The following is a 21,742-nucleotide window of genomic DNA, read 5'->3' on the forward strand; positions in this document are numbered from 1 at the left end:
AAACGGGGCTCCTCTGGATGTGGGCGGGACCATCGTGCTTCCTCTCGAGTGGAGACGGGTATGGCGGTGAACTTCTTGAGTTGCAGCAAGGGTGTGAAAGACCCTTTCGAAGTTCCAGAGGTTTGGTGTCATTAGTCTCCAGAGGCCTCATCGGAAATAGGCCTCATCTCGCCTGGAAGGGAGAACTTCCTGGATTTTCTCGAGTTGCGGCAGGTGTTCTCGAGTTACGACGGGGACCTCAGGGACCCGCCCTGGTGGCCTCAGGAGAGGCCAGTCCCCATGCGAGTTGCTAGGGGGTCTCTCGGGATTCCTATCCCGTCGATACCGGGGCCAAAAAGCTTGTGTGGAGTCAGGGCCGGAACCGAGGATTCTTCTCAGGGGCTGAAATGGATCTTTGGGTACTTCTGGAGTCTCCCCAGGGGAGTCAGGCCTCGTCTCGAGTGGGGGCATGCATGTGCGCTTTCCTTCCAGGCTGTTCCAGCAATGTCATGCTTCCCGTCGCGTGGATCAAAGGATCTGTGGTTTTCCCTCGAGGCTTTCCCTCGAGGCTTTCGCACAGGGCTGTCCCACGTGCCACCGTGTTGTGAGTCGATCCTCGGCGTGAAAGATGAGCCAGTGCAGGGCAAAGAGGTTCCTCTGAAATGGACTGAGACATCTGGGGGACTCTTGGAATGGTGGTACGACCATGGAGTTCCTCTCGCCTTTCCTGTTGAGAGTGCCTCCTCTTGAGATGCGACGGGAACGCCGGGAATTCTTTCCCGTTGAAAGCAGGGAAAGGATCCCTCATCTCGAGCTACGAGGGGGAAACGGGGCTCCTCTGGATGTGGGCGGGACCATCGTGCTTCCTCTCGAGTGGAGACGGGTATGGCGGTGAACTTCTTGAGTTGCACCAAGGGTGTGAAAGACCCTTTCGAAGTTCAAGAGGTTTGGTGTCATTAGTCTCCAGAGGCCTCATCGGAAATACGCCTCATCTCGCCTGGAAGGGAGAACTTCCTGGATTTTCTCGAGTTGCGGCAGGTGTTTTCGAGTTACGACGGGGACCTCAGGGACCCGCCCTGGTGGCCTCCGGAGAGGCCAGTCCCCATGCGAGTTGCTAGGGGGCCTCTCGGGATTCCTCTCCCGTCGATACCGGGGCCAAAAACCTTGTGTGGAGTCAGGGCCGGAACCGAGGATTCCTCTCAGGGGCTGACATGGATCTTTGGGTACTTCTGGAGTCTCCCCAGTGGAGTCAGACCTCGTCTCGAGTGGGGGCATGCACGTGCGCTTTCCTTCCAGGCTGTAGCAGCAATGTCACGCTTCCCGTCGCGTGGATCAAAGGATCTGTGGTTTTCCCTCGAGGCTTTCCCTCGAGGCTTTCCCACAGGGCTGTCCCACGTGCCACCGTGGTGTGAGTCGATCCTCGGCGTGAAAGATGAGCCAGTGCAGGGCAAAGAGGTTCCTCTGGAATGGACTGAGACATCTGGGGGACTCTTGGAATGGTGGTACGACCATGGAGATCCTCTCGCCTTTCCTGTTGAGAGTGCCTCCTCTTGAGATGCGACGGGAACGCCGGGAATTCTTTCCCGTTGAAAGCAGGGAAAGGATCCCTCATCTCGAGCACCGAGGGGAAAACGGGGCTCCTCTGGATGTGGGCGGGACCATCGTGCTTCCTCTCGAGTGGAGACGGGTATGGCGGAGAACTTCTTGAGTTGCAGCAAGGGTGTGAAAGACCCTTTCAAAGTTCCAGAGGTTAGGTGTCATTAGTCTCCAGACGCCTCATCGGAAATAGGCCTCATCTCGCCTGGAAGGGAGAACTTCCTGGATTTTCTCGAGTTGCGGCAGGTGTTCTCGAGTTACGACGGGGACCTCAGGGACCCGCCCTGGTGGCCTCCGGAGAGGCCAGTCCCCATGCGAGTTGCTAGGGGGCCTCTCGGGATTCCTCTCCCGTCGATACCGGGGCCAAAAACCTTGTGTGGAGTCAGGGCCGGAACCGAGGATTCCTCTCAGGGGCTGACATGGATCTTTGGGTACTTCTGGAGTCTCCCCAGTGGAGTCAGACCTCGTCTCGAGTGGGGGCATGCACGTGCGCTTTCCTTCCAGGCTGTAGCAGCAATGTCACGCTTCCCGTCGCGTGGATCAAAGGATCTGTGGTTTTCCCTCGAGGCTTTCCCTCGAGGCTTTCCCACAGGGCTGTCCCACGTGCCACCGTGGTGTGAGTCGATCCTCGGCGTGAAAGATGAGCCAGTGCAGGGCAAAGAGGTTCCTCTGGAATGGACTGAGACATCTGGGGGACTCTTGGAATGGTGGTACGACCATGGAGATCCTCTCGCCTTTCCTGTTGAGAGTGCCTCCTCTTGAGATGCGACGGGAACGCCGGGAATTCTTTCCCGTTGAAAGCAGGGAAAGGATCCCTCATCTCGAGCACCGAGGGGAAAACGGGGCTCCTCTGGATGTGGGCGGGACCATCGTGCTTCCTCTCGAGTGGAGACGGGTATGGCGGAGAACTTCTTGAGTTGCAGCAAGGGTGTGAAAGACCCTTTCAAAGTTCCAGAGGTTAGGTGTCATTAGTCTCCAGACGCCTCATCGGAAATAGGCCTCATCTCGCCTGGAAGGGAGAACTTCCTGGATTTTCTCGAGTTGCGGCAGGTGTTCTCGAGTTACGACGGGGACCTCAGGGACCCGCCCTGGTGGCCTCCGGAGAGGCCAGTCCCCATGCGAGTTGCTAGGGGGCCTCTCGGGATTCCTCTCCCGTCGATACCGGGGCCAAAAACCTTGTGTGGAGTCAGGGCCGGAACCGAGGATTCCTCTCAGGGGCTGACATGGATCTTTGGGTACTTCTGGAGTCTCCCCAGTGGAGTCAGACCTCGTCTCGAGTGGGGGCATGCACGTGCGCTTTCCTTCCAGGCTGTAGCAGCAATGTCACGCTTCCCGTCGCGTGGATCAAAGGATCTGTGGTTTTCCCTCGAGGCTTTACCTCGAGGCTTTCCCACAGGGCTGTCCCACGTGCCACCGTGGTGTGAGTCGATCCTCGGCGTGAAAGATGAGCCAGTGCAGGGCAAAGAGGTTCCTCTGGAATGGACTGAGACATCTGGGGGACTCTTGGAATGGTGGTACGACCATGGAGATCCTCTCGCCTTTCCTGTTGAGAGTGCCTCCTCTTGAGATGCGACGGGAACGCCGGGAATTCTTCCCGTTGAAAGCAGGGAAAGGATCCCTCATCTCGAGCACCGAGGGGAAAACGGGGCTCCTCTGGATGTGGGCGGGACCATCGTGCTTCCTCTCGAGTGGAGACGGGTATGGCGGAGAACTTCTTGAGTTGCAGCAAGGGTGTGAAAGACCCTTTCAAACTTCCAGAGGTTAGGTGTCATTAGTCTCCAGACGCCTCATCGGAAATAGGCCTCATCTCGCCTGGAAGGGAGAACTTCCTGGATTTTCTCGAGTTGCGGCAGGTGTTCTTAAGTTACGACGGGGAACTCAGGGACCCGCCCTGGTGGCCTCAGGAGAGGCCAGTCCCCATGCGAGTTGCTAGGGGGCCTCTCGGGATTCATCTCCCGTCGATACCGGGGCCAAAAACCTTGAGTGGAGTCAGGGCCGGAACCGAGGATTCCTCTCAGGGGCTGACATGGATCTTTGGGTACTTCTGGAGTCTCCCCAGGGGAGTCAGGCCTCGTCTCGAGTGGGGGCATGCACGTGCGCTTTCCTTCCAGGCTGTAGCAGCAATGTCACGCTTCCCGTCACGTGGATCAAAGGATCTGTGGTTTTCCCTCGAGGCTTTCCCTCGAGGCTTTCCCACAGGGCTGTCCCACGTGCCACCGTGGTGTGAGTCGATCCTCGGCGTGAAAGATGAGCCAGTGCAGGGCAAAGAGGTTCCTCTGGAATGGACTGAGACATCTGGGGTACTCTTGGAATGGTGGTACGACCATGGAGTTCCTCTCGCCTTTCCTGTTGAGAGTGCCTCCTCTTGATATGCGACGGGAACGCCGGGAATTCTTTCCCGTTGAAAGCAGGGAAAGGATCCCTCATCTCGAGCTACGAGGGGGAAACGGGGCTCCTCTGGATGTGGGCGGGACCATCGTGCTTCCTCTCGAGTGGAGACGGGTATGGCGGTGAACTTCTTGAGTTGCAGCAAGGGTGTGAAAGACCCTTTCGAAGTTCCAGAGGTTAGGTGTCATTAGTCTCCAGACGCCTCATCGGAAATAGGCCTCATCTCGCCTGGAAGGGAGAACTTCCTGGATTTTCTCGAGTTGCGGCAGGTGTTCTCGAGTTACGACGAGGACCTCAGGGACCCGCCCTGGTGGCCTCAGGAGAGGCCAGTCCCCATGCGAGTTGCTAGGGGGCCTCTCGGGATTCCTCTCCCGTCGATACCGGGGCCAAAAGCCTTGTGTGGAGTCAGGGCCGGAACCGAGGATTCCTCTCAGGGGCTGACATGGATCTTTGGGTACTTCTGGAGTCTCCCCAGGGGAGTCAGGCCTCGTCTCGAGTGGGGGCATGCACGTGCACTTTCCTTCCAGGCTGTAGCAGCAATGTCACGCTTCCCGTCGCGTGGATCAAAGGATCTGTGGTTTTCCCTTGAGGCTTTCCCACAGGGCTGTCCCACGTGCCACCGTGGTGTGAGTCGATCCTCGGCGTGAAAGATGAGCCAGTGCAGGGCAAAGAGGTTCCTCTGGAATGGACTGAGACATCTGGGGGACTCTTGGAATGGTGGTACGACCATGGAGTTCCTCTCGCCTTTCCTGTTGAGAGTGCCTCCTCTTGAGATGCGACGGGAACGCCGGGAATTCTTTCCCGTGGAAAGCAGGGAAAGGATCCCTCATCTCGAGCTACGAGGGGGAAACGGGGCTCCTCTGGATGTGGGCGGGACCATCGTGCTTCCTCTCTAGTGGAGACGGGTATGGCGGTGAACTTCTTGAGTTGCAGCAAGGGTGTGAAAGACCCTTTTGAAGTTCCAGAGGTTAGGTGTCATTAGTCTCCAGAGGCCTCATCGGAAATAGGCCTCATCTCGCCTGGAAGGGAGAACTTCCTGGATTTTCTCGAGTTGCGGCAGGTGTTCTTGAGTTACGACGGGGACCTCAGGGACCCGCCCTGGTGGCCTCAGGAGAGGCCAGTCCCTAGGCGAGTTGCTAGGGGGCCTCTCGGGATTCCTCTCCCGTTGATACCGGGGCCAAAAACCTTGTGTGGAGTCAGGGCCGGAACTGAGGATTCCTCTCAGGGGCTGACATGGATCTTTGGGTACTTCTGGAGTCTCCCCAGGGGAGTCAGGCCTCGTCTCGAGTGGGGGCATGCACGTGCGCTTTCCTTCCAGGCTGTAGCAGCAATGTCACGCTTCCCGTCGCGTGGATCAAAGGATCTGTGGTTTTCCCTCGAGGCTTTCCCTCGAGGCTTTCCCACAGGGCTGTCCCACGTGCCACCGTGGTGTGAGTCAATCCTGGGCGAGAAAGATGAGCCAGTGCAGGGCAAAGAGGTTCCTCTGGAATGGACTGAGACATCTGGGGGACTCTTGGAATGGTGGTACGACCATGGAGTTCCTCTCGCCTTTCCTGTTGAGAGTGCCTCCTCTTGAGATGCGACGGGAACGCCGGGAGTTCTTTCCCGTTTAAAGCAGGGAAAGGATCCCTCATCTCGAGCTACGAGGGGGAAACGGGGCTCCTCTGGATGTGGGCGGGACCATCGTGCTTCCTCTCTAGTGGAGACGGGTATGGTGGTGAACTTCTTGAGTTGCAGCAAGGCTGTGAAAGACCCTTTCGAAGTTCCAGAGGTAAGGTGTCATTAGTCTCCAGACGCCTCATCGGAAATAGGCCTCATTTCGCCTGGAAGGGAGAACTTCCTGGATTTTCTCGAGTTGCGGCAGGTGTTCTCGAGTTACGACGGGGACCTCAGGGACCCGCCCTGGTGGCCTCAGGAGAGGCCAGTCCCCATGCGAGTTGCTAGGGGGCCTCTCGGGATTCCTCTCCCGTCGATACCGGGGCCAAAAACCTTGTGTGGAGTCAGGGCCGGAACTGAGGATTCCTCTCAGGGGCTGACATGGATCTTTGGGTACTTCTGGAGTCTCCCCAGGGGAGTCAGGCCTCGTCTCGAGTGGGGGCATGCACGTGCACTTTCCTTCCAGGCTGTAGCAGCAATGTCACGCTTCCCGTCGCGTGGATCAAATGATGTGTGGTTTTCCCTCGAGGCTTTCCCACAGGGCTGTCCCACGTGCCACAGTGGTGTGAGTCGATCCTCGGCGTGAAAGATGAGCCAGTGCAGGGCAAAGAGTTTCCTCTGGAATGGACTGAGACATCTGGGGGACTCTTGGAATGGTGGTACGACCATGGAGTTCCTCTCGCCTTTCCTGTTTAGAGTGCCTCCTCTTGATATGCGACGGGAACGCCGGGAATTTTTTTCCCGTTGAAAGCAGGGAAAGGATCCCTCATCTCGAGCTACGAGGGGGAAACGGGCCTCCTCTGGATGTGGGCGGGACCATCGTGCTTCCTCTCGAGTGGAGACGGGTATGGCGGTGAACTTCTTGAGTTGCAGCAAGGGTGTGAAAGACCCTTTCGAAGTTCCAGAGGTTAGGTGTCATTAGTCTCCAGACGCCTCATCGGAAATAGGCCTCATCTCGCCTGGAAGGGAGAACTTCCTGGATTTTCTCGAGTTGCGGCAGGTGTTCTCGAGTTACGACGGGGACCTCAGGGACCCGCCCTGGTGGCCTCAGGAGAGGCCAGTCCCCATGCGAGTTGCTAGGGGGCCTCTCGGGATTCCTCTCCCGTCGATACCGGGGCCAAAAACCTTGTGTGGAGTCAGGGCCGGAACCGAGGATTCCTCTCAGGGGCTGACATGGATCTTTGGGTACTTCTGGAGTCTCCCCAGGGGAGTCAGGCCTCGTCTCGAGTGGGGGCATGCACGTGCACTTTCCTTCCAGGCTGTAGCAGCAATGTCACGCTTCCCGTCGCGTGGATCAAAGGATCTGTGGTTTTCCCTCGAGGCTTTCCCACAGGGCTGTCCCACGTGCCACCGTGGTGTGAGTCGATCCTCGGCGTGAAAGATGAGCCAGTGCAGGGCAAAGAGGTTCCTCTGGAATGGACTGAGACATCTGGGGGACTCTTGGAATGGTGGTACGACCATGGAGTTCCTCTCGCCTTTCCTGTTGAGAGTGCCTCCTCTTGAGATGCGACGGGAACGCCGGGAATTCTTTCCCGTGGAAAGCAGGGAAAGGATCCCTCATCTCGAGCTACGAGGGGGAAACGGGGCTCCTCTGGATGTGGGCGGGACCATCGTGCTTCCTCTCTAGTGGAGACGGGTATGGCGGTGAACTTCTTGAGTTGCAGCAAGGGTGTGAAAGACCCTTTCGAAGTTCCAGAGGTTAGGTGTCATTAGTCTCCAGAGGCCTCATCGGAAATAGGCCTCATCTCGCCTGGAAGGGAGAACTTCCTGGATTTTCTCGAGTTGCGGCAGGTGTTCTTGAGTTACGATGGGGACCTCAGGGACCCGCCCTGGTGGCCTCAGGAGAGGCCAGTTCCTAGGCGAGTTGCTAGGGGGCCTCTCGGGATTCCTCTCCCGTTGATACCGGAGCCAAAAACCTTGTGTGGAGTCAGGACCGGAACCGAGGATTCCTCTCAGGGGCTGACATGGATCTTTGGGTACTTCTGGAGTCTCCCCAGGGGAGTCAGGCCTCGTCTCGAGTGGGGGCATGCACGTGCGCTTTCCTTCCAGGCTGTAGCAGCAATGTCACGCTTCCCGTCGCGTGGATCAAAGGATCTGTGGTTTTCCCTCGAGGCTTTCCCTCGAGGCTTTCCCACAGGGCTGTCCCACGTGCCACCGTGGTGTGAGTCAATCCTGGGCGTGAAAGATGAGCCAGTGCAGGGCAAAGAGGTTCCTCTGGAATGGACTGAGACATCTGGGGGACTCTTGGAATGGTGGTACGACCATGGAGTTCCTCTCGCCTTTCCTGTTGAGAGTGCCTCCTCTTGAGATGCGACGGGAACGCCGGGAGTTCTTTCCCGTTTAAAGCAGGGAAAGGATCCCTCATCTCGAGCTACGAGGGGGAAACGGGGCTCCTCTGGATGTGGGCGGGACCATCGTGCTTCCTCTCTAGTGGAGACGGGTATGGTGGTGAACTTCTTGAGTTGCAGCAAGGCTGTGAAAGACCCTTTCGAAGTTCCAGAGGTAAGGTGTCATTAGTCTCCAGGCGCCTCATCGGAAATAGGCCTCATTTCGCCTGGAAGGGAGAACTTCCTGGATTTTCTCGAGTTGCGGCAGGTGTTCTCGAGTTACGACGGGGACCTCAGGGACCCGCCCTGGTGGCCTCAGGAGAGGCCAGTCCCCATGCGAGTTGCTAGGGGGCCTCTCGGGATTCCTCTCCCGTCGATACCGGGGCCAAAAACCTTGTGTGGAGTCAGGGCCGGAACCGAGGATTCCTCTCAGGGGCTGACATGGATCTTTGGGTACTTCTGGAGTCTCCCCAGGGGAGTCAGGCCTCGTCTCGAGTGGGGGCATGCACGTGCACTTTCCTTCCAGGCTGTAGCAGCAATGTCACGCTTCCCGTCGCGTGGATCAAATGATGTGTGGTTTTCCCTCGAGGCTTTCCCACAGGGCTGTCCCACGTGCCACCGTGGTGTGAGTCGATCCTCGGCGTGAAAGATGAGCCAGTGCAGGGCAAAGAGGTTCCTCTGGAATGGACTGAGACATCTGGGGGACTCTTGGAATGGTGGTACGACCATGGAGTTCCTCTCGCCTTTCCTGTTGAGAGTGCCTCCTCTTGAGATGCGACGGGAACGCCGGGAATTTTTTGCCGTTGAAAGCAGGGAAAGGATCCCTCATCTCGAGCTACGAGGGGGAAACGGGGCTCCTCTGGATGTGGGCGGGACCATCGTGCTTTCTCTCGAGTGGAGACGGGTATGGCGGTGAACTTCTTGAGTTGCAGCAAGGGTGTGAAAGACCCTTTCGAAGTTCCAGAGGTTAGGTGTCATTAGTCTCCAGACGCCTCATCGGAAATAGGCCTCATCTCGCCTGGAAGGGAGAACTTCCTTGATTTTCTCGAGTTGCGGCTGGTGTTCTCGAGTTACGACGGGGACCTCAGGGACCCGCCCTGTTGACCTCAGGAGAGGCCAGTCCCTATGCGTGTTGCTAGAGGGCCCCTCGGGATTCCTCTCCCGTCGATACCGGGGCCAAAAACCTTGTGTGGTGTCAGGGCCGGAACCGAGGATTCCTCTCAGGGACTGATATGGATCTTTGGGTACTTCTGGAGACTCGCCAGGGGAGACAGGCCTCGTCTCGTGTGGGGGCATGCACGTGCACTTTCCTTCCAGGCTGTAGCAGCAATGTCACGCTTCCCGTCACGTGGATCAAAGGATCTGCGGTTTTCCCTCGAGGCTTTCCCTCGAGGCTTTCCCACAGGGCTGTCCCACGTGACACCGTGGTGTGAGTCGATTCTCGGCGTGAAAAATGAGCCAGTGCAGGGCAAAGAGGTTCCTCTGGAATGGACTGAGACATCTGGGGGACTCTTGGAATGGTGGTACGACCATGGAGTTCCTCTCGCCTTTCCTGTTGAGAGTGCCTCCTCTTGAGATGCGACGGGAACGCCGGGAGTTCTTTCCCGTTGAAAGCAGGGAAAGGATCCCTCATCTCGAGCTACGAGGGGGAAACGGGGCTCCTCTGGATGTGGGCGGGACCATCGTGCTTCCTCTCGAGTGGAGACGGGTATGGCGGTGAACTTCTTGAGTTGCAGCAAGGGTGTGAAAGACCCTTTCGAAGTTCCAGAGGTTAGGTGTCATTAGTCTCCAGACGCCTCATCGGAAATAGGCCTCATCTCGCCTGGAAGGGAGAACTTCCTGGATTTTCTCGATTTGGGGCAGGTGTTCTCGAGTTACGACGGGGACCTCAGGGACCCGCCCTGGTGGCCTCAGGAGAGGCCAGTCCCCATGCGAGTTGTTAGGGGGCCTCTCGGGATTCCTCTCCCGTCGATACCGGGGCCAAAAACCTTGTGTGGAGTCAGGGCCGGAACCGAGGATTCCTCTCAGGGGCTGACATGGATCTTTGGGTACTTCTGGAGTCTCCCCAGGGGAGTCAGGCCTCGTCTCGAGTGGGGGCATGCGCGTGCGCTTTCCTTCCAGGCTTTAGCAGCAATGTCACGCTTCCCGTCGCTTGGATCAAAGGATCTGTGGTTTTCCCTCGAGGCTTTCCCTCGAGGCTTTCCCACAGGGCTGTCCCACGTGCCACCGTGGTGTGAGTCGATCCTCGGCGTGAAAGATGAGCCAGTGCAGGGCAAAGAGGTTCCTCTGGAATGGACTGAGACATCTGGGGGACTCTTGGAATGGTGGTACGACCATGGAGTTCCTCTCGCCTTTCCTGTTGAGAGTGCCTCCTCTTGAGATGCGACGGGAAGGCCGGGAATTCTTTCCCGTTGAAAGCAGGGAAAGGATCCCTCATCTCGAGCTACGAGGGGGAAACGGGGCTCCTCTGGATGTGGGCGGGACCATCGTGCTTCCTCTCGAGTGGAGACGCGTATGGCGGTGAACTTCTTGAGTTGCAGCAAGGGTGTGAAAGACCCTTTCGAAGTTCCAGAGGTTAGGTGTCATTAGACTCCAGACGCCTCATCGGAAATAGGCCTCATCTCGCCTGGAAGGGAGAACTTCCTGGATTTTCTCGAGTTGCGGCAGGTGTTCTCGAGTTTCGACGGGGACCTCAGGAACCCGCCCTGGTGGCCTCAGGAGAGGCCAGTCCCCATGCGAGTTGCTAGGGGGCCTCTCGGGATTCCTCTCCCGTCGATACCGGGGCCAAAAAGCTTGTGTGGAGTCAGGGCCGCAACCGAGGATTCCTCTCAGGGGCTGACATGGATCTTTGGGTACTTCTGGAGTCTCCCCAGTGGAGTCAGGCCTCGTCTCGAGTGGGGGCATGCACGTGCGCTTTCCTTTCAGGCTGTAGCAGCAATGTCACGCTTCCCGTCACGTGGATCAAAGGATATGTGTTTTTCCCTCGAGGCTTTCCCTCGAGGCTTTCCCACAGGGCTGTCCCACGTGCCACCGTGGTGTGAGTTGATCCTCGGCGTGAAAGATGAGCCAGTGCAGGGCAAAGAGGTTCCTCTGGAATGGACTGAGACATCTGGGGGACTCTTGGAATGGTGGTACGACCATGGAGTTCCTCTCGCCTTTCCTGTTGAGAGTGCCTCCTTTTGAGATGCGACGGGAACGCCGGGAGTTCTTTCCCGTTGAAAGCAGGGAAAGGATCCCTCATCTCGAGCTACGAGGGGGAAACGGGGCTCCTCTGGATGTGGGCGGGACCATCGTGCTTCCTCTCTAGTGGAGACGGGTATGGCGGTGAACTTCTTGAGTTGCAGCAAGGGTGTGAAAGACCCTTTCGAAGTTCCAGAGGTTAGGTGTCATTAGTCTCCAGAGGCCTCATCGGAAATAGGCCTCATCTCGCCTGGAAGGGAGAACTTCCTGGATTTTCTCGAGTTGCGGCAGGTGTTCTCGAGTTACGACGGGGACCTCAGGGACCCGCCCTGGTGGCCTCAGGAAAGGCCAGTCCCTAGGCGAGTTGCTAGGGGGCCTCTCGGGATTCCTCTCCCGTTGATACCGGGGCCAAAAACCTTGTGTGGAGTCAGGGCCGGAACCGAGGATTCCTCTCAGGGGCTGACATGGATCTTTGGGTACTTCTGGAGTCTCCCCAGGGGAGTCAGGCCTCGTCTCGAGTGGGGGCATGCACGTGCGCTTTCCTTCCAGGCTGTAGCAGCAATGTCACGCTTCCCGTCGCGTGGATCAAAGGATCTGTGGTTTTCCCTCGAGGCTTTCCCTCGAGGCTTTCCCACAGGGCTGTCCCACGTGCCACCGTGGTGTGAGTCGATCCTCGGCGTGAAAGATGAGCCAGTGCAGGGCAAAGAGGTTCCTCTGGAATGGACTGAGACATCTGGGGGACTCTTGGAATGGTGGTACGACCATGGAGTTCCTCTCGCCTTTCCTGTTGAGAGTGCCTCCTCTTGAGATGCGACGGGAACGCCGGGAATTCTTTCCCGTTGAAAGCAGGGAAAGGATCCCTCATCTCGACCTACGAGGGGGAAACGGGGCTCCTCTGGATGTGGGCGGGACCATCGTGCTTCCTCTCGAGTGGAGACGGGTATGGCATTGAACTTCTTGAGTTGCAGCAAGGGTGTGAAAAACCCTTTCGAAGTTCCAGAGGTTAGGTGTCATTAGTCTCCAGACGCCTCATCGGAAATAGGCCTCATCTCGCCTGGAAGGGAGAACTTCCTGGATTTTCTCGAGTTGCGGCAGGTGTTCTGAGTTTCGACGGGGACCTCAGGGACCTGCCCTGGTGGCCTCAGGAGAGGCCAGTCCCCATGCGAGTTGCTAGGGGGCCTCTCGGGATTCCTCTCCCGTCGATACCGGGGCCAAAAAGCTTGTGTGGAGTCAGGGCCGGAACCGAGGATTACTCTCAGGGGCTGACATGGATCTTTGGGTACTTCTGGAGTCTCCCCAGTGGAGTCAGGCCTCGTCTCGAATGGAGGCATGCACGTGCGCTTTCCTTTCAGGCTGTAGCAGCAATGTCACGCTTCCCGTCACGTGGATCAAAGGATCTGTGGTTTTCCCTCGAGGCTTTCCCTCGAGGCTTTCCCACAGGGCTGTCCCACGTGCCACCGTGGTGTGAGTCGATCCTCGGCGTGAAAGATGAGCCAGTGCAGGGCAAAGAGGTTCCTCTGGAATGGACTGAGACATCTGGGGGACTCTTGGAATGGTGGTACGACCATGGAGTTCCTCTCGCCTTTCCTGTTGAGAGTGCCTCCTCTTGAGATGCGACGGGAACGCCCGGAATTCTTTCCCGTTGAAAGCAGGGAAAGGATCCCTCATCTCGAGCTACGAGGGGGAAACGGGGCTCCTCTGGATGTGGGCGGGACCATCGTGCTTCCTCTCTAGTGGAGACGGGTATGGCGGTGAACTTCTAGAGTTGCAGCAAGGGTGTGAAAGACCCTTTCGAATTTCCAGAGGTTAGGTGTCATTAGTCTCCAGAGGCCTCATCGGAAATAGGCCTCATCTCGCCTGGAAGGGAGAACTTCCTGGATTTTCTCGAGTTGCGGCCGGTGTTCTCGAGTTACGACGGGGACCTCAGGGACCCGCCCTGGTGGCCTCAGGAAAGGCCAGTCCCTAGGCGAGTTGCTAGGGGGCCTCTCGGGATTCCTCTCCCGTTGATACCGGGGCCAAAAAGCTTGTGTGGAGTCAGGGCCGGAACCGAGGATTCCTCTCAGGGGCTGACATGGAACTTTGGGTACTTCTGGAGTCTCCCCAGGGGAGTCAGGCCTCGTCTCGAGTGGGGGCATGCACGTGCGCTTTCCTTCCAGGCTGTAGCAGCAATGTCACGCTTCCCGTCGCGTGGATCAAAGGATCTGTGGTTTTCCCTCGAGGCTTTCCCTCGAGGCTTTCCCACAGGGCTGTCCCACGTGCCACCGTGGTGTGAGTCGATCCTCGGCGTGAAAGATGAGCCAGTGCAGGGCAAAGAGGTTCCTCTGGAATGGACTGAGACATCTGGGGGACTCTTGGAATGGTGGTACGACCATGGAGTTCCTCTCGCCTTTCCTGTTGAGAGTGCCTCCTCTTGAGACGCGATGGGAACGCCGGGAATTCTTTCCCGTTGAAAGCAGGGAAAGGATCCCTCATCTCGAGCTACGAGGGGGAAACGGGGCTCCTCTGGATGTGGGCGGGACCATCGTGCTTCCTCTCTAGTGGAGACGGGTATGGTGGTGAACTTCTTGAGTTGCAGCAAGGCTGTGAAAGACCCTTTCGAAGTTCCAGAGGTTAGGTGTCATTAGTCTCCAGACGCCTCATCGGAAATAGGCCTCATCTCGCCTGGAAGGGAGAACTTCCTGGATTTTCTCGAGTTGCGGCAGGTGTTCTCGATTTACGACGGGGACCTCAGGGACCCGCCCTGGTGGCCTCAGGACAGGCCAGTCCCTATGCGAGTTGCTAGGGGGCCTCTCGGGATTCCTCTCCCGTCGATACCGGGGCCAAAAACCTTGTGTGGAGTCAGGGCCGGAACCGAGGATTCCTCTCAGGGGCTGACATGGATCTTTGGGTACTTCTGGAGTCTCCCCAGGGGAGTCAGGCCTCGTCTCGAGTGGGGGCATGCACGTGCACTTTCCTTCCAGGCTGTAGCAGCAATGTCACGCTTCCCGTGGCGTGGATCAAAGGATCTGTGGTTTTCCCTCGAGGCTTTCCCACAGGGCTGTCCCACGTGCCACCGTGGTGTGAGTCGATCCTCGGCGTGAAAGATGAGCCAGTGCAGGGCAAAGAGGTTCCTCTGGAATGGACTGAGACATCTGGGGGACTCTTGGAATGGTGGTACGACCATGGAGTTCCTCTCGCCTTTCCTGTTGAGAGTGCCTCCTCTTGAGATGCGACGGGAACGCCGGGAATTTTTTCCCGTTGAAAGCAGGGAAAGGATCCCTCATCTCGAGCTACGAGGGGGAAACGGGGCTCCTCTGGATGTGGGCGGGACCATCGTGCTTTCTCTCGAGTGGAGACGGGTATGGCGGTGAACTTCTTGAGTTGCAGCAAGGGTGTGAAAGACCCTTTCGAAGTTCCAGAGGTTAGGTGTCATTAGTCTCCAGACGCCTCATCGGAAATAGGCCTCATCTCGCCTGGAAGGGAGAACTTCCTTGATTTTCTCGAGTTGCGGCAGGTGTTCTCGAGTTACGACGGGGACCTCAGGGACCCGCCCTGTTGGCCTCAGGAGAGGCCAGTCCCTATGCGTGTTGCTAGGGGGCCCGTCGGGATTCCTCTCCCGTCGATACCGGGGCCAAAAACCTTGTGTGGAGTCAGGGCCGGAACCGAGGATTCCTCTCAGGGACTGATATGGATCTTTGGGTACTTCTGGAGTCTCGCCAGGGGAGACAGGCCTCGTCTCGTGTGGGGGCATGCACGTGCACTTTCCTTCCAGGCTGTAGCAGCAATGTCACGCTTCCCGTCGCGTGGATCAAAGGATCTGCGGTTTTCCCTCGAGGCTTTCCCTCGAGGCTTTCCCACAGGGCTGTCCCACGTGACACCGTGGTGTGAGTCGATTCTCGGCGTGAAAAATGAGCCAGTGCAGGGCAAAGAGGTTCCTCTGGAATGGACTGAGACATCTGGGGGACTCTTGGAATGGTGGTACGACCATGGAGTTCCTCTCGCCTTTCCTGTTGAGAGTGCCTCCTCTTGAGATGCGACGGGAACGCCGGGAATTCTTTCCCGTTGAAAGCAGGGAAAGGATCCCTCATCTCGAGCTACGAGGGGGAAACGGGGCTCCTCTGGATGTGGGCGGGACCATCGTGCTTCCTCTCGAGTGGAGACGGGTATGGCGTTGAACTTCTTGAGTTGCAGCAAGGGTGTGAAAAACCCTTTCGAAGTTCCAGAGGTTAGGTGTCATTAGTCTCCAGACGCCTCATCGGAAATAGGCCTCATCTCGCCTGGAAGGGAGAACTTCCTGGATTTTCTCGAGTTGCGGCAGGTGTTCTCGAGTTACGACGGGGACCTCAGGGACCCGCCCTGGTGGCCTCAGGAGAGGCCAGTCCCCATGCGAGTTGTTAGGGTGCCTCTCGGGATTCCTCTCCCGTCGATACTGGGGCCAAAAACCTTGTGTGGAGTCAGGGCCGGAACCGAGGATTCCTCTCAGGGGCTGACATGGATCTTTGGGTACTTCTGGAGTCTCCCCAGGGGAGTCAGGCCTCGTCTCGAGTGGGGGCATGCGCGTGCGCTTTCCTTCCAGGCTTTAGCAGCAATGTCACGCTTCCCGTCGCTTGGATCAAAGGATCTGTGGTTTTCCCTCGAGGCTTTCCCTCGAGGCTTTCCCACAGGGCTGTCCCACGTGCCACCGTGGTGTGAGTCGATCCTCGGCGTGAAAGATGAGCCAGTGCAGGGCAAAGAGGTTCCTCTGGAATGGACTGAGACATCTGGGGGACTCTTGGAATGGTGGTACGACCATGGAGTTCCTCTCGCCTTTCCTGTTGAGAGTGCCTCCTCTTGAGATGCGACGGGAACGCCGGGAATTCTTTCCCGTTGAAAGCAGGGAAAGGATCCCTCATCTCGAGCTACGAGGGGGAAACGGGGCTCCTCTGGATGTGGGCGGGACCATCGTGCTTCCTCTCGAGTGGAGACGGGTATGGCGGTGAACTTCTTGAGTTGCAGCAAGGGTGTGAAAGACCCTTTCGAAGTTCCAGAGGTTAGGTGTCATTAGTCTCCAGACGCCTCATCGGAAATAGGCCTCATCTCGCCTGGAAGGGAGAACTTCCTGGATTTTCTCGAGTTGCGGCAGGTGTTCTCGAGTTTCGACGGGGACCTCAGGGACCCGCCCTGGTAACCTCAGGAGAGGCCAGTCCCCATGCGAGTTGCTAGGGGGCCTCTCGGGATTCCTCTCCCGTCGATACCGGGGCCAAAAAGCTTGTGTGGAGTCAGGGCCGGAACCGAGGATTCCTCTCAGGGGCTGACATGGATCTTTGGGTACTTCTGGAGTCTCCCCAGGGGAGTCAGGCCTCGTCTCGAGTGGGGGCATGCACGTGCGCTTTCCTTCCAGGCTGTAGCAGCAATGTCACGCTTCCCGTCGCGTGGATCAAAGGATCTGTGGTTTTCCCTCGAGGCTTTCCCTCGAGGCTTTCCCACAGGGCTGTCCCACGTGACACCATGTTGTGAGTCGATCCTCGGCGTGAAAGATGAGCCAGTGCAGGGCAAAGAGGTTCCTCTGGAATGGACTGAGACATCTGGGGGACTCTTGGAATGGTGGTACGACCATGGAGTTCCTCTCGCCTTTCCTGTTGAGAGTGCCTCCTCTTGAGATGCGACGGGAACGCCGGGAATACTTTCCCGTTGAAAGCAGGGAAAGGATCCCTCATCTCGAGCTACGAGGGGGAAACGGGGCTCCTCTGGATGTGGGCGGGACCATCGTGCTTCCTCTCGAGTGGAGACGGGTATGGCGGTGAACTTCTTGAGTTGCAGCAAGGGTGTGAAAGACCCTTTCGAAGTTCCAGAGGTTTGGTGTCATTAGTCTCCAGAGGCCTCATCGGAAATAGGCCTCATCTCGCCTGGAAGGGAGAACTTCCTGGATTTTCTCGAGTTGCGGCAGGTGTTCTCGAGTTACGACGGGGACCTCAGGGACCCGCCCTGGTGGCCTCAGGAGAGGCCAGTCCCCATGCGAGTTGCTAGGGGGCCTCTCGGGATTCCTCTCCCGTCGATACCGGGGCCAAAAAGCTTGTGTGGAGTCAGGGCCGGAACCGAGGATTCCTCTCAGGGGCTGACATGGATCTTTGGGTACTTCTGGAGTCTCCCCAGGGGAGTCAGGCCTCGTCTCGAGTGGGGGCATGCACGTGCGCTTTCCTTCCAGGATGTAGCAGCAATGTCACGCTTCCCGTCGCGTGGATCAAAGGATCTGTGGTTTTCCCTCGAGGCTTTCCCTGGAGGCTTTCCCACAGGGCTGTCCCACGTGCCAAAGTGTTGTGAGTCGATCCTCGGCGTGAAAGATGAGCCAGTGCAGGGCAAAGAGGTTCCTCTGGAATGGACTGAGACATCTGGGGGACTCTTGGAATGGTGGTACGACCATGGAGTTCCTCTCGCCTTTCCTGTTGAGAGTGCCTCCTCTTGAGATGCGACGGGAACGCCGGGAATTCTTTCCCGTTGAAAGCAGGGAAAGGATCCCTCATCTCGAGCTACGAGGGGGAAACGGGGCTCCTCTGGATGTGGGCGGAACCATCGTGCTTCCTCTCGAGTGGAGACGGGTATGGTGGTGAACTTCTTGAGTTGCAGCAAGGCTGTGAAAGACCCTTTCGAAGTTCCAGATGTTAGGTGTCATTAGTCTCCAGACGCCTCATCGGAAATAGGCCTCATCTCGCCTGGAAGGGAGAACTTCCTGGATTTTCTCGAGTTGCGGCAGGTGTTGTCGAGTTACGACGGGGACCTCAGGGACCCGCCCTGGTGGCCTCAGGAGAGGCCAGTCCCCATGCGAGTTGCTAAGGGGCCTCTCGGGATTCCTCTCCCGTCGATACCGGGGCCAAAAACCTTGTGTGCAGTCAGGGCCGGAACCGAGGATTCCTCTCAGGGGCAGACATGGATCTTTGGGTACTTCTGGAGTCTCCCCAGGGGAGTCAGGCCTCGTCTCTAGTGGGGGCATGCACGTGCGCTTTCCTTCCAGGCTGTAGCAGCAATGTCACGCTTCCCGTGGCGTGGATCAAAGGATCTGTGGTTTTCCCTCGAGGCTTTCCCACAGGGCTGTCCCACGTGCCACCGTGGTGTGAGTCGATCCTCGGCGTGAAAGATGAGCCAGTGCAGGGCAAAGAGGTTCCTCTGGAATGGACTGAGACATCTGGGGGACTCTTGGAATGGTGGTATGACCATGGAGTTCCTCTCGCCTTTCCTGTTGAGAGTGCCTCCTCTTGAGATGCGACGGGAACGCCGGGAATTCTTTCCCGTTGAAAGCAGGGAAAGGATCCCTCATCTCGAGCTACGAGGGGGAAACGGGGCTCCTCTGGATGTGGGCGGGACCATCGTGCTTCCTCTCGAGTGGAGACGGGTATGGCGGTGAACTGCTTGAGTTGCAGCAAGGGTGTGAAAGACCCTTTCGAAGTTCCAGAGGTTTGGTGTCATTAGTCTCCAGAGGCCTCATCGGAAATAGGCCTCATCTCGCCTGGAAGGGAGAACTTCCTGGATTTTCTCGAGTTGCGGCAGGTGTTCTCGAGTTACGACGGGGACCTCAGGGACCCTCCCTGGTGGCCTCCGGAGAGGCCAGTCCCCATGCGAGTTGCTAGGGGGCCTCTCAGGATTCCTCTCCCGTCGATACCGGGGCCAAAAACCTTGTGTGGAGTCAGGGCCGGAACCGAGGATTCCTCTCAGGGGCTGACATGGATCTTTGGATACTTCTGGAGTCTCCCCAGTGGAGTCAGGCCTCGTCTCGAGTGGGGGCATGCACGTGCGCTTTCCTTCCAGTCTGTAGCAGCAATGACACGCTTCCCGTCGCGTGGATCAAAGGATCTGTGGTTTTCCCTCGAGGCTTTCCCACAGGGCTCTCCCACGTGCCACCGTGGTGTGAGTCGATCCTCGGCGTGAAAGATGAGCCAGTGCAGGGCAAAGAGGTTCCTCTGGAATGGACTGAGACATCTGGGGGACTCTTGGAATGGTGGTACGACCATGGAGTTCCTCTCGCCTTTCCTGTTGAGAGTGCCTCCTCTTGAGATGCGACGGGAACACAGGGAATTCTTTCCCGTTGAAAGCATGGAAAGGATCCCTCATCTCGAGCTACGAGGGGGAAACGGGGCTCCTTTGGATGTGGTCGGGACCATCGTGCTTCCTCTCGAGTGGAGACGGGTATGGTGGTGAACTTCTTGAGTTGCAGCAAGGGTGTGAAAGACCCTTTCGAAGTTCCAGAGGTTAGGTGTCATTAGTCTCCAGACGCCTCATCGGAAATAGGCCTCATCTCGCCTGGAAGGGAGAACTTCCTGGATTTTCTCGAGTTGCGGCAGGTGTTCTCGAGTTACGACGGGGACCTCAGGGACCGGCCCTGGTGGCCTCAGGAGAGGCCAGTCCCCATGCGAGTTGCTAGGGGGCCTCTCGGGATTCCTCTCCCGTCGATACCGGGGCCAAAAACCTTGTGTGGAGTCAGGGCCGGAACCGAGGATTCCTCTCAGGGGCTGATATGGACCTTTGGATACTTCTGGAGTCTCGCCAGGGGAGACAGGCCTCGTTTCGTGAGGGGGCATGCACGTGCACTTTCCTTCCAGGCTGTAGCAGCAATGTCACGCTTCCCGTCGCGTGCATCAAAGGATCTGTGGTTTTCCCTCGAGGCTTTCCCTCGAGGCTTTCCCACAGGGCTGTCCCACGTGCCACCGTGTTGTGAGTCGATCCTCGGCGTGAAAGATGAGCCAGTGCAGGGCAAAGAGGTTCCTCTGGAATGGACTGAGACATCTGGGGGACTCTTGGAATGGTGGTACGACCATGGAGTTCCTCTCGCCTTTCCTGTTGAGAGTGCCTCCTCTTGAGATGCGACGGGAACGCCGGGAATTCTTTCCCGTTTAAAGCAGGGAAAGGATCCCTCATCTCGAGCTACGAGGGGGAAACGGGGCTCCTCTGGATGTGGGCGGGACCATCGTGCTTCCTCTCGAGTGGAGACGGGTATGGCGGTGAACTTCTTGAGTCGCAGCAAGGGTGTGAAAGACCCTTTCGAAGTTCCAGAGGTTAGGTGTCATTAGTCTCTAGACGCCTCATCGGAAATAGGCCTCATCTCGCCTGGAAGGGAGAACTTCCTGGATTTTCTAGAGTGGCGGCAGGTGTTCTCGAGTTACGACAGGGACCTCAGGGACCCGCCCTGGTGGCCTCAGGAGAGGCCAGTCCCCATGCGAGTTGCTAGGGGGCCTCTCGGGATTCCTCTCCCGTCGATACCGGGGCCAAAAACCTTGTGTGGAGTCAGGGCCGGAACCGAGGATGCCTCTCAGGGGCTGACATGGATCTTTGGGTACTTCTGGAGTCTCCCCAGGGGAGTCAGGCCTCGTCTCGAGTGCGGGCATGCACGTGCGCTTTCCTTCCAGGCTGTAGCAGCAATGTCACGCTTCCCGTCGCGTGGATCAAAGGATCTGTGGTTTTCCCTCGAGGCTTTCCCTCGAGGCTTTCCCACAGGGCTGTCCCACGTGCCACCGTGTTGTGAGTCGATCCTCGGCGTGAAAGATGAGCCAGTGCAGGGCAAAAAGGTTCCTCTGGAATGGACTGAGACATCTGGGGGACTCTTGGAATGGTGGTACGACCATGGAGTTCCTCTCGCCTTTCCTGTTGAGAGTGCCTCCTCTTGAGATGCGACGGGAACGCCGGGAATTCTTTCCCGTTGAAAGCAGGGAAAGGATCCCTCATCTCGAGCTCCGAGGGGGAAACGGGGCTCCTCTGGATGTGGGCGGGACCATCGTGCTTCCTCTCGAGTGGAGACGGGTATGGCGGTGAACTTCTTGAGTTGCAGCAAGGGTGTGAAAGGCCCTTTCGAAGTTCCAGAGGTTTGGTGTCATTAGTCTCCAGAGGCCTCATCGGAAATAGGCCTCATCTCGCCTGGAAGGGAGAACTTCCTGGATTTTCTCGAGTTGCGGCAGGTGTTCTCGAGTTATGACGGGGACCTCAGGGACCCGCCCTGGTGGCCTCAGGAGAGGCCAGTCCCCATGCGAGTTGCTAGGGGGTCTCTCGGGATTCCTCTCCCGTCGATACCGGGGCCAAAAAGCTTGTGTGGAGTCAGGGCCGGAACCGAGGATTCCTCTCAGGGGCTGACATGGATCTTTGGGTACTTCTGGAGTCTCCCCTGGGGAGTCAGGCCTCGTCTCGAGTGGGGGCATGCTCGTGCGCTTTCCTTCCAGGCTGTAGCAGCAATGTCACGCTTCCCGTCGCGTGGATCAAAGGATCTGTGGTTTTCCCTCGAGGCTTTCCCTCGAGGCTTTCCCACAGGGCTGTCCCACGTGCCACCGTGTTGTGAGTCGATCCTCGGCGTGAAAGATGAGCCAGTGCAGGGCAAAGAGGTTCCTCTGGAATGGACTGAGACATCTGGGGGACTCTTGGAATGGTGGTACGACCATGGAGTTCCTCTCGCCTTTCCTGTTGAGAGTGCCTCCTCTTGAGATGCGACGGGAACGCCGGGAATTCTTTCCCGTTGAAAGCAGGGAAAGGATCCCTCATCTCGAGCTACGAGGGGGAAACGGGGCTCCTCTGGATGTGGGCGGGACCATCGTGCTTCCTCTCGAGTGGAGACGGGTATGGCGGTGAACTTCTTGAGTTGCAGCAAGGGTGTGAAAGACCCTTTCGAAGTTCCAGAGGTTAGG

Source organism: Capricornis sumatraensis, chromosome 19, assembly GCF_032405125.1.
Source record: "Capricornis sumatraensis isolate serow.1 chromosome 19, serow.2, whole genome shotgun sequence".
Classification (NCBI taxonomy): Eukaryota; Metazoa; Chordata; class Mammalia; order Artiodactyla; family Bovidae; genus Capricornis; species Capricornis sumatraensis.